This window comes from Grus americana, chromosome 2 (assembly GCF_028858705.1).
Source record: "Grus americana isolate bGruAme1 chromosome 2, bGruAme1.mat, whole genome shotgun sequence".
Lineage (NCBI taxonomy): Eukaryota > Metazoa > Chordata > Aves > Gruiformes > Gruidae > Grus > Grus americana.
Window position 1 is genome coordinate 10,744,916 of NC_072853.1, and position 10,364 is coordinate 10,755,279.

Below are 10,364 nucleotides of genomic sequence, written 5' to 3' on the forward strand. Positions count from 1 at the left end.
GCCTTTGCTTTATTCCTTATACCCTGTGGCTTGCTTTGCAGCTCATTAGACACAAAATATCAGCTCAACTTGACACTCTGGGAACAGCGTTTTACATTTTTTTTCAGTTGATTTCTCCACTGCTTCTCCTGGGTTTCCGATGAAGTGGAAGATTACAGGCACTTCAGCCATCTGAATGGTTAGTAATGACCTCGGACTGAGGAGTACCCGAAACAAACTCCCTGAATTATGAAGCTTAGGCAATAAGCAGAGCAAGGGTCACCCAGACGCAGGCATATTTTTCCCCTACTGCCTTAGGGTTAAGAGTGGGTAATTGGTATTTCCAGTTTGGCTTCTTTCTCATTTTGTGTCATCCCATCACAACATGCCAGGATGCATTACATTAAATGGCATCAGATAATCGGGGAGTGTGACACGATACATTATCTGACATGTCACCTCACACCCTGTCATAACACAGTGCACTCTAACATCAGTGGGGACCAAAAATTCATTTGTCTGATTCCATTTTATCAGTCAACGCAAAGGGAGGCAAGCGTGTTCATTATTTGCACGGTGGTTTGCAGCCAGTACTGGTGGGCAGAGGATGGGATATGATGGCAGAAGGACAATTTCTATGCTTCAGAACAATTTTACACCTAGTCTCCATGTGTATAGATGGTAGTGAGCAGGGTGTGATAGTGAAGGATCAGTCTCTAAAACTTGATGCATGATGCAAAATTAACAAAAAGATGAAAAGATTCCTGAAGAAGGGCTGGTTCCCCAGCATCAGCAGGCACTGGAATTTGAATTAAGTAACCTTTCTGCTTTGAAAGAAATAGTGATTACACAAGCCAAAAATGCAGGGATTTCTAGAAAACTTGTTCAGAGATAACTGATCTTAAGAAGCAGCTTTTCATGTGCTTCAGATCATTCACTTCGATGGTCATAAAAGCTCTGATAAATGAGCCTTCAATGGATCCAGCTGTGATGTTTTAGGACATTTGTTCCTTGTTCATAAGGTCCAAACTGTGAGCAGAAGGCAACAAATGTGTTGGTCTCAGCTATACCTATATATAATCTAATATGGTAGCTAATATTCTCAGAAAGGGTTGTTTTGCCTCATAGCATGTGATTCTGGATATGTAGAAAAGGTGAGAGCACCTGGTTTGGACAGCTGAAAAGAAAAAAGTTCTGTTGCCAGCTGATTTGCTAAACTAGAAATCAGTCCAGGCTCTTCCTGAGTTCTTGATGTACTTTTTGTGAGTAATTCTATTTCTGTGAGCAGGTGTTTGGAGCCCCAAACTGAGATTTTTATGAATAAATGAACAGGTTGTTTGAACTCATCAAACAAATGAATGTCACAGCAGCTTGGAAAGTGTTACTTTAAAAGCTACAGATGTCACATGAACTCATAGATGTAGTGCATGACCAAAAGAAGCAGTCATGCATCTCAATGAATGGATTTAAATTGAAATGCAGGAATGGGCTGCAAGTGGTGTGGGCAATGCTTCCCTCTATGATTGCTTTTAAAGTAGAAGAGGCTGAATTGCAGAGCACATTGCAGGAATTTGTGCCTTAGCCTTGCTGAAGAAGGTGTTGCTGGTAACTTGCAGGTGTGAGAAAACCTGGTGGCGTTGCCTTGTATCTCTGGCTGTGGAATGAGGCTGCTCTAATGCATGGTTGAATTATGTAGTTTGAATTGTGGATGAAAGTTCACATTGGTTCTTTGATATAAACTGGGCTGTTCATCTCTAGTTAGCACAATTAGCAGAGAAGAGTACACATTAAACATCTGCAACATTTCTTGTAGAAGGAAACTGTGTTGCCCTCCTTTGGCTGCAGATATCTCTGGCAATGTCCCAGGTTTATGGAGTGGGATGATGGAGAGACCGTAGCATCCCTCTGGAAAACGGGATGGGGAGGCATTGCTGACTCCAATGGTGAATCTGCAGCAGGGAAAGGGATTTCACCCACCTCCTTCAGGGTAATATCCTCAAAGTGTTTCAGCTTTATGACTTGGATCTACAGAGGCTGCACAGTAGAGATAGGTGAGATCAAAATGTCAGTGAAAAGTATATCCTTATCCTGTAAAACCTGTGTTAAAGTATATGGGCATGTCAAATTCTTGTCCAGTAGATGACAGTTCCAGCTGAGTCCTTTATTTTGGAGATGAATGTTGAAGCACTGGTAGATGTACACAAAACCACCAAAGACCAGGTCTGGTCACACAAATTTGTGAACAGAGACATGTTTGGGTGGAACTCAGCATTAGGACCATGCTGTCATCCCAAAACGAGACAAAAACTACCCCAAAATATCATTGGGGTGGAGTAGTCCTGTTCCTGAGTTGTTAAAGCAAGCCATGAATGATGGCAGATATATTGTATGAGGTATTCTCAGCTGTTTTCAGAAGAGAGCTTTCCTGTTGATGCTGCTTGCTTTGGTCCAGATCTGACATATTATGAAAGGGAAGAAAGGAAATGGATAGGTCTTATCAATCATGATATTAAGCCAGGAAAGAGAAAGGAAAAATTATTTATATCTTCCCAAAGAAGATTCTCTGCAAAGAAATACTGATAGTGGGAGTGAATTCTAGGAAATGTGAGTGGTTTATATAGAACATTACTTACGACTTTCTTGTGGTTCAGGCCACAGAATAGTAGGGCTGCAATCTTTAGTGTAAACTCCTATAGGAGTAAAGGAGAGAGTGGGAAAGAGTGTGGCATGGGAACTTCATAATGTGCAGACTTTGAAAGTGTCAGAGGAGAGGAAAGGATTAAATGTGAGTTGGAGGAAGAGAATAAAGAAGAAAATTCACTTGAAGCTTTAAGGTGCGACTTTTAGTGACACTCCTGATGTGCACTTGTGTTATTTCAGATTCTGGTGGGAGAATGTATCACTGCAAAAGCAGGATAAGGGCTGGCATTTTGATGAGGATTTGTACTGCACAATTTGTACAGCTGACAGATCTGTGTGCTGCAAAGAAATAACTGCAGCAAACATCAGGAAAGCAGAGATTGAGCCCACCTTGTTTCAGTCATTCAAGCGAGGTGTCTCATTTAGGACTCTAGTAACTTTAGATCCCTTCAATAACTAATGAAGACAGGGAAGGATACAGATCTTGGTGGTCTCACAGAGGATAAGCATCCTTCTTCATGCTTTTAGCAAATGTTTGCTCTGGTTTGAAGCTAAGTTAAGTCAATAAAATGGATTTCAATAGGTTTACTGTCACATCCATTGAAAATTGCCCTGTGAAGTCCGAAAGTAAGGATATAATTCAATCCATCTAACATGGCCATCAGCACATTTGGTCCCCATATTTTATGAAAGGAGCAAGACAGTCATCTCCCTGAGACACCTCTGTTGGGTCAGATTAGTTGCTTTAAGAGGAATCCTTCTCATTTGACTAGACAGAGTCCAGACAAATAGCTTAGATTGGATAAATAGCCAAAGACATATGACTTAGAGGCTGTACTAGAAGTTATGGTATGGACATCTGCTCAAGGTTAGTCCATATCATGGGCAAAATGCATAGTTTCTTAAGGAACCAAACTTAACAGATGACTGTTTTGCTGGCCTCACTATTGTGGTGGACGTGGAGGATGGAGTGAGAAAACGTGTTTTACTTGTGGCAGAGAACTAGCCAGACTCAGTTCAGGTGAATCTGTGGTCCCCACGGCCGAAGGCGAATTGAAATTTTGGGGGTTTGATTTTCAAAGGCTTTCTCACAAGCATCGGGACTGGTTCCAGGAACAGTGTTGTGATGGCAGGGCGTGGAGAAGACAATGCTGTTCCCCATGCTCGCCTCATTGTTGTTTTGATTATGCAACATTCCCCTCTGCCCACAACGCTTGGGTCACTGTACCATAACCCATGAACTGTTTTTCCCCTTGGCCGCATTTTATTGCTGTTATCCCTCAAGACAGTCAATATCTAATTGAATGTGGGTTTTGTTGTATGCTCAATGAATTCCATGTGTTCGTCTCTTAGAAGCAATTTGACAACAATGAAGACAAGAAAAATTGCAAAAATAATGAGGACTCCTTTTTAGGGAAAAGTAATTGAAATGATAAAAGCCCAAATCCTGAGTGATGCTGAGTTGTACAGTGCCTGACTTGGCTTGAACAGAAGGTGCCAGAAGTTCAGGCAGGGTTTGTTCCAGAAACACATGAAAATGTCTAGGAAAGGCTGCGTCTATCATCTAGGGCAGTGTTGATTTACGAAAATACAGATACAGGTTTAACTTCTCTGTCTCTTACTAACTTGAGAAGACTAGAAAGGTGTAAATTAAAGAACTTTATTTACAAAATAATTTTATTTACCTCACATGAATTAATGTATAACAATAAAAAACCAAAACACATAAGATGATACACTGATCAAGAATGGAAAACCATGTAATTGCTTCAGCAGACTGAGAAAAGGATGTGGTGTTTATACTAGGCACCTTTCACAAAATACTGGTTTTCCATAATCTGGGATGTTATATTGAGTGGTTGCTGGTCTTGTTTGATCGCTGACCAACTTGTAATACCGAAGGATAAACACTCACTCAAACACACACACAGAACAAACAAACAGACAAGGCAGGGGAAGAAATAACCTCAGAGCTGGTTGGGGACAGAATATATTTTGCTCTGAAGAAGAATCAGTTTCTTATGTAAGGGATGAGAAACTACCTAATTTACTGTTTCTCTCAATTTCTTAATTAATCATGACCGAACACAGGCATTTCATGCCTTTCTTCTCTCTCCACTCTTTTTCTCTAATAGATATTTTTCCTAATGGCATCTGGCTCATTAAGCACTCAACAGCCTATTCCACTATGTTAACCCAGTGCTATCTAGCCATGGACTTTGTGTAGATTTCCAGTTTATCACTTTTTTTTTGCCCGTATCCACTCTGCTCGGTGCCTGTGCTCCACGCAGTGGCTGTGGTGATGGCCCATTCATTCACACTGTGTTGAAGGGCTGACTATAAAATTCTTCTTTCTTTCCCCCCTCCTCTTCTTGCAACCTAATGCCTCCTCTTGTTCTTTGATTCTGGCTGCATTCTTATGGGATTAAGGGTTTTCTGTTTCCTAGAAGGAATAAAATATGGCTATCTGAGCCAGAGGAGTAGGAAATCTCTCCGTAAACTCCTTAATGGGGGTTTTTATGGGATATATTTTCACCTCATTTAGCTTTTATTTCAGTATGGCTCTTTCATCAGTCTGAGCATCTGAAGGAAATGTCAACTTTATGGAAAGGCAAGGAGGAATTGTTGGATTAAAAGAAGACATGAAAACAGAACTCAAAGAATGGAAAGGTTTAGAAAGAATAAAGGCCTAATAGGTGGCTCACTGAACTCAAAATAAATGTGCTGCTTGGGTGGAGAGATTCCTGAGAGACTCTGCAATGTGACCAAGAGGCTGTATGTGACGGTCCGTAAAAGTGGGCAGATTAGCTTTCTTCACAGGTTTTAAAATCAGTAAAGGGGCTTTGATCTCCTGTACTGCTTTCTTCTCAGCAAGGGCGCTGGTCATTCCCATATCAAGATGAATACTTTCTTCAGCCAGGTCATGTCATTATGGAAGATGGCCATTCAGATTTCATGAGAGTTACCGATCTACCAAATTGTTCCTTGGTAAATTTCAGTGATTATCTGAACTCATTATCAAAAATGTATATTTTATCTCACCTGAATCTAATTTCAAATTCTAACTGGTCAGCCATTGCATGCCTTTTGTCTGCTAAACTGTGCAAGTTTTTATTGTCAGAAATATTTTCCATTCCCCGAATACGGACTGTGATTTCATTGCCTCTAAACTTTTTTTAGAGAAATTAAAGAGGTTGAGCTTCTTAAGTCTTTTGTTTTAAAGCAGATTTTCCAGACATAAAATCATTGCTGTAGCCTTTTTCTGATCCCTTTCCAGTGTTTCAGCTATCTCCTTGGACTGTACATGTTATTTGAGTAATTGTCTCCCCAGCACTGTATGCAGAGGTAATAATAACATTTAATTTTGGCACAACATGCTCTTTGTATAACCAAGCGTTTCATCTTCTGTTTCACAGGATAGCATACAGGGGTTTGGGGAATGCCTACTTCTGAATATGCTCTAAGAGTGACCTTGTCTTAGATGTAAGAATAGTGCGTTTCACTGCAGAGGGATGTTCAAAATAACGCAGCTCACCAAGCTGTGAGCACAATTGACTCATTCCCATTATTGTTTACTGTTCTCCAAATGTTTGTGTCCTCTGAAAACTTCACCATCGTGGCTAAAGATGTTGAATAACATTGGACAAAAGGAGATCTCTGTAGGACCCACAGAAAATACCCCCCCCTTTGATGATGGTTCCCCATTAACAATTGCTTTTTAGGAGTATAACTCTGGAATAGACCTCCTGGGTCACTGAGTCTAATCCCCAGCTATTTCAAGTAACCACATTATACAGTCACTATTAGAAATCTAGTTCAATTTTAATCCATTTAATATGTGCTGCATTGGTTTTTATGTAGTGCTGCTTTTGTAATCTGAATGCCATGTGATAGTAAGTCATTAAGTCATTATTTTATTTCTAGTAATGACAAAAACCAGCTGAACTGATTTTTTTACATTGCAACTTCAGTTTAGAAACAATGAACAAAAAAAAGAGCCTGAGGTTTTTCTTGTTTACTCATTTCAAATGAAATATTTTTTTAAAACTAAAATAACAAATAAGATGCCACCAATAACACACAAAGACATGCTGCTGAAAAAATAACACATGGGATGTTTTTAGTGTGATGGTTCAGAGTTCCAAATGGATTTTTTCCTAAGGATGTTGATTCACAAGGACAGGAAGATAAAATCGAGATGGCAGATATAATTGCCTTCCCCAATATTTCCTTCCTCCCCTCTCCCAGAGGTTGCTCCTTTCCTTTGCAGGGAAGCTGAATTGCATGTGAAGTAACTTTTGGACTAAGCCATTTGCATCTTGCTCTGTTAAAATCACCCAGGTTGTGTTTGGGAACTGCATCACATGCAGCTTGACTCTATCATCTACTGCAGTGCAGCAGTCTCTAGAAAATGGGCAGAATGGGCAGTGGAGGCACGTACCTCCTCTAACTGCCCATATTTAACCTGCCAGTGGCTATGAATCAACAGTCCTAGGTCCAGGCTTTTGTAGGGCTGATGATGCTGGAAAAGAACAGGCAGTCTCTGGAGCAGTGTCCCATAGAAGTCACAACCTGCAAGGTTGAGTATCTGATGGCCAATGTCACCTACTGCTGAGTTCAGTGACAGCTGATGGCACGTACCACCTTACGGTACTGACGCTGTGCTTCCTCCTGGTGTGTATCTCTCTATTGCATGCTCATCAGTGATCAAACAAGATACCTTTGTGTCTTTTGGAGGGAATGAATATGCTGCTCGAGCCAGATGCCAGTGTGTTTTGAGGATTTTGCTGTACAGCTTCCTTTCTGTTTGGTAACTGGGAACTAAATGGAGCTTATTTGTTTATAGAGATATACTTCAATCTCTGGCTGTTGAGGTGGATTTAGGTAACTTGTATATCCTTCTTAAATTTTGGCAGCTCAGCAGTTCTGAACTCATCTTTAGAGGTGGGGATCAGAGAAGAGTGGGAAAAATCTTTTGAATGTTTTCAACACAGTAGAGGTGTCAAATTTACCCCATTTTTCCAAACTGACAACAACACTGATGCTAAGTGATTGAATGATTTCCCACCATGTCTGAAGCAAATGTAGCTCTGGCCTATTTCCATGGTGCTATGAGCCAATTACCTCTTTTGGATGCTTTGGGCTGTTTTTCCATGATAGAGTATGAGTTTCTGTTGGTCTGAGTAAAATTTGTAGGCACGAGGCCTTTGATAATGTGCCAGAACACTGACTCTGAATTGAAACCCATCTTTGTTTGAATTGAAACCCAACTGAATGACCCTCCCTGGGTCTCAGACATACGCTCAACCTCATTTCTTTGGTGAACTATATACTTCTAAGAACTAGCCCACATTATACAAGATTTTCCTTCCTTACTGTCATATCACATGCCTAAACGAGATGCTTCATATCAGTGACATGAGTCCAAACAAAGAGCAAGGGTTTGGAAGCTGCAAAAGAAGAATTATTTGCTCCTGCTCAGTAATCTCAGAAATATCAATCTTGCAGCTTCTACAAATGTATTTCATCAGGGTCCTGTTCAGTTTGGGCATCAGAGTGGAAAACACTTAGGTATGTGATTGTGTGGAGTTTGGTCACACAGGTGAGCTGCTCCCTGCACAGCTGAGTGCTGGTGGGATGAAGACACTGGTGTGATGGTGTGGGACTGAAGGCATAACTGTAATCTCAGAGCATTTTCCCTTCTATATGATGGGGCTGTTGCTGCTCCTGGGAGACAGCAAGTTTATCACAGCCTTCCCACTCACCTGGATGGTGTGTCTTAAGGTAGAAATTCATGGAGGCTACTTAGGCAGAATTTAGGACTTGAAGGATCTTTGTGATCCGCAAAGACCATGCTCGAGTGGTCAAAAACAAATATAAAAATCAGCTGGTTCCTAGATCTGTATATTCAGCAGCTGTGTTTTACTTGAATTCTGCTGGGTGGCAGGACTCTCTCATTTTGGCAGAGTGTTTCAAAATGTGAACATCCCAGGGTATTTAATTTTATTTTAGATAGTTCTTCTTGCTCTGTCCAACGGGGTACATAGCCTTTCCTGTTGCCTGGTTAGGAAGTTGTCTAGCTTTGGCTCTTTTAAGCACTCCAGTGTGGCCAAATGCCTAATTTCTAGGCATCACAATATCCAAACTGAAGGCAGCTAAGGCACTTTATTATCCATAGCTTCTCTTGTGCCCTAGTTCCCATCTCAGCTTTGGGAATGGTAGCCCATCCTCCCTTCCAAGGATGGTGTGAGGATAAATACATTAAAAGAGGTGAAGTGCTCAATTATTATGGTAATAGGACTCCTATAAATACCTAAGATATATGTGTATATTTGGATTTTAGCAGAACCTAACTTACAACTGCATCTTAAAAAAACTACCATAAACCCCTGTATAAATTCCATCTGTGAATATTTGATCAGATGCTATGTGGGTGGAAAAGTATGTTTCATTGCTATTGTGATTGCTTTCTTTCTTTAGCTTTTCATGAGTAATAAACATGAAGAATGTCCCAATGTTTTTATGCTCTCCCAGTCAGTAATATTTTCTCTGAACCCGTATGCGAATGTTTAATTCATTAAATGGTATCGTGCAACTTTATGGTGAAATCATAAATCTGTTCTGTTACATTGCTTATTGGAAAATCTTCAACTCCAAGCAAACCCCTAGCACTATAGCTTGCTTCCCTTGATTACATATGTCTTTTATTGCCTGCTTCCCACTTTCTCTTAGGTTGCTTTCTCCCTCTGCTTCCAAATTCTCCATTCCACTTTACAGTAGTGAATCTCACTGGTTTGAGAAGAGCACTTGTTTTCATGTGCATATAGCTGGCAAAAAGGAAGATACAATATATCCTGAATTTTACTTCATAAGGCTTTTGTGCTCAGTACTGCTCAGATTTTCAGGATGAAGGTCAGTACCGTGGTACTGGAAAATTCACTGTGGGCATGAGACACCTGTGACGGTACCTGAGGGAGAGAAAAGAGAAGAGAGAAGAGAGAAAAAAGAAGAGAGAAGAGAGAAGAGAGAAAAAAGAGAAGAGAAGAGAATGTTCTTTTTACTTGTTTTCTTAAGTTAGCCATTTCCAGTGTTAGCAACACTGTGCAGGATGGTGTGCCACAAGCAATATCATACATTCCTGTCCTCAGCATCCTGCTTTGCTTTTCAGTTGCTCATGGTCATGATTAATCCTACAGGGCCCTCAGGAAACATCTCTGAAGACCTGGAGGTGGGTATCACTACTCTGAAGTGCTCCTAGGAAAACAGTTGGATAGCGAGAACACAGGCTGCTTCAATCTCTGCAGAACCAGCATGCAGCCTGCACAGTCAATCTACCAGAGGAGTCCAAGTTTTGGTTGTGATTATAGACCAAATGCCTGGCCAGACTGGTGATAACCGGGTTTCTCTTTCTACAAGGCTGTGGCCTGACTTTTTGCCAGAATTCCAATGAAATTAAGTCAAAACTAGCATGCCTGTGAACATCACCCCAAGGGACAGATGAAGATGCTCCCTGCTTCTGGCTCTTTGCAGCTGGCTTATCTGTGAGAGTATCAGCATGAGCAGCTGTGAGACAGACAAGGCAGGTCACCCAGACTGCTCAGCAGTCCCATCCTCTGTTAAAAATTACCTTTGGATCCTCCTTCCTGAGCTGTGCTTTTTGTGGTCACAGCTGAGGTTGCGAGACAGTAATTTTTACTAAAGTCTTGCTGGTGGATCTTTGCCGAGTTCTTAGTGGTCAGACTTCT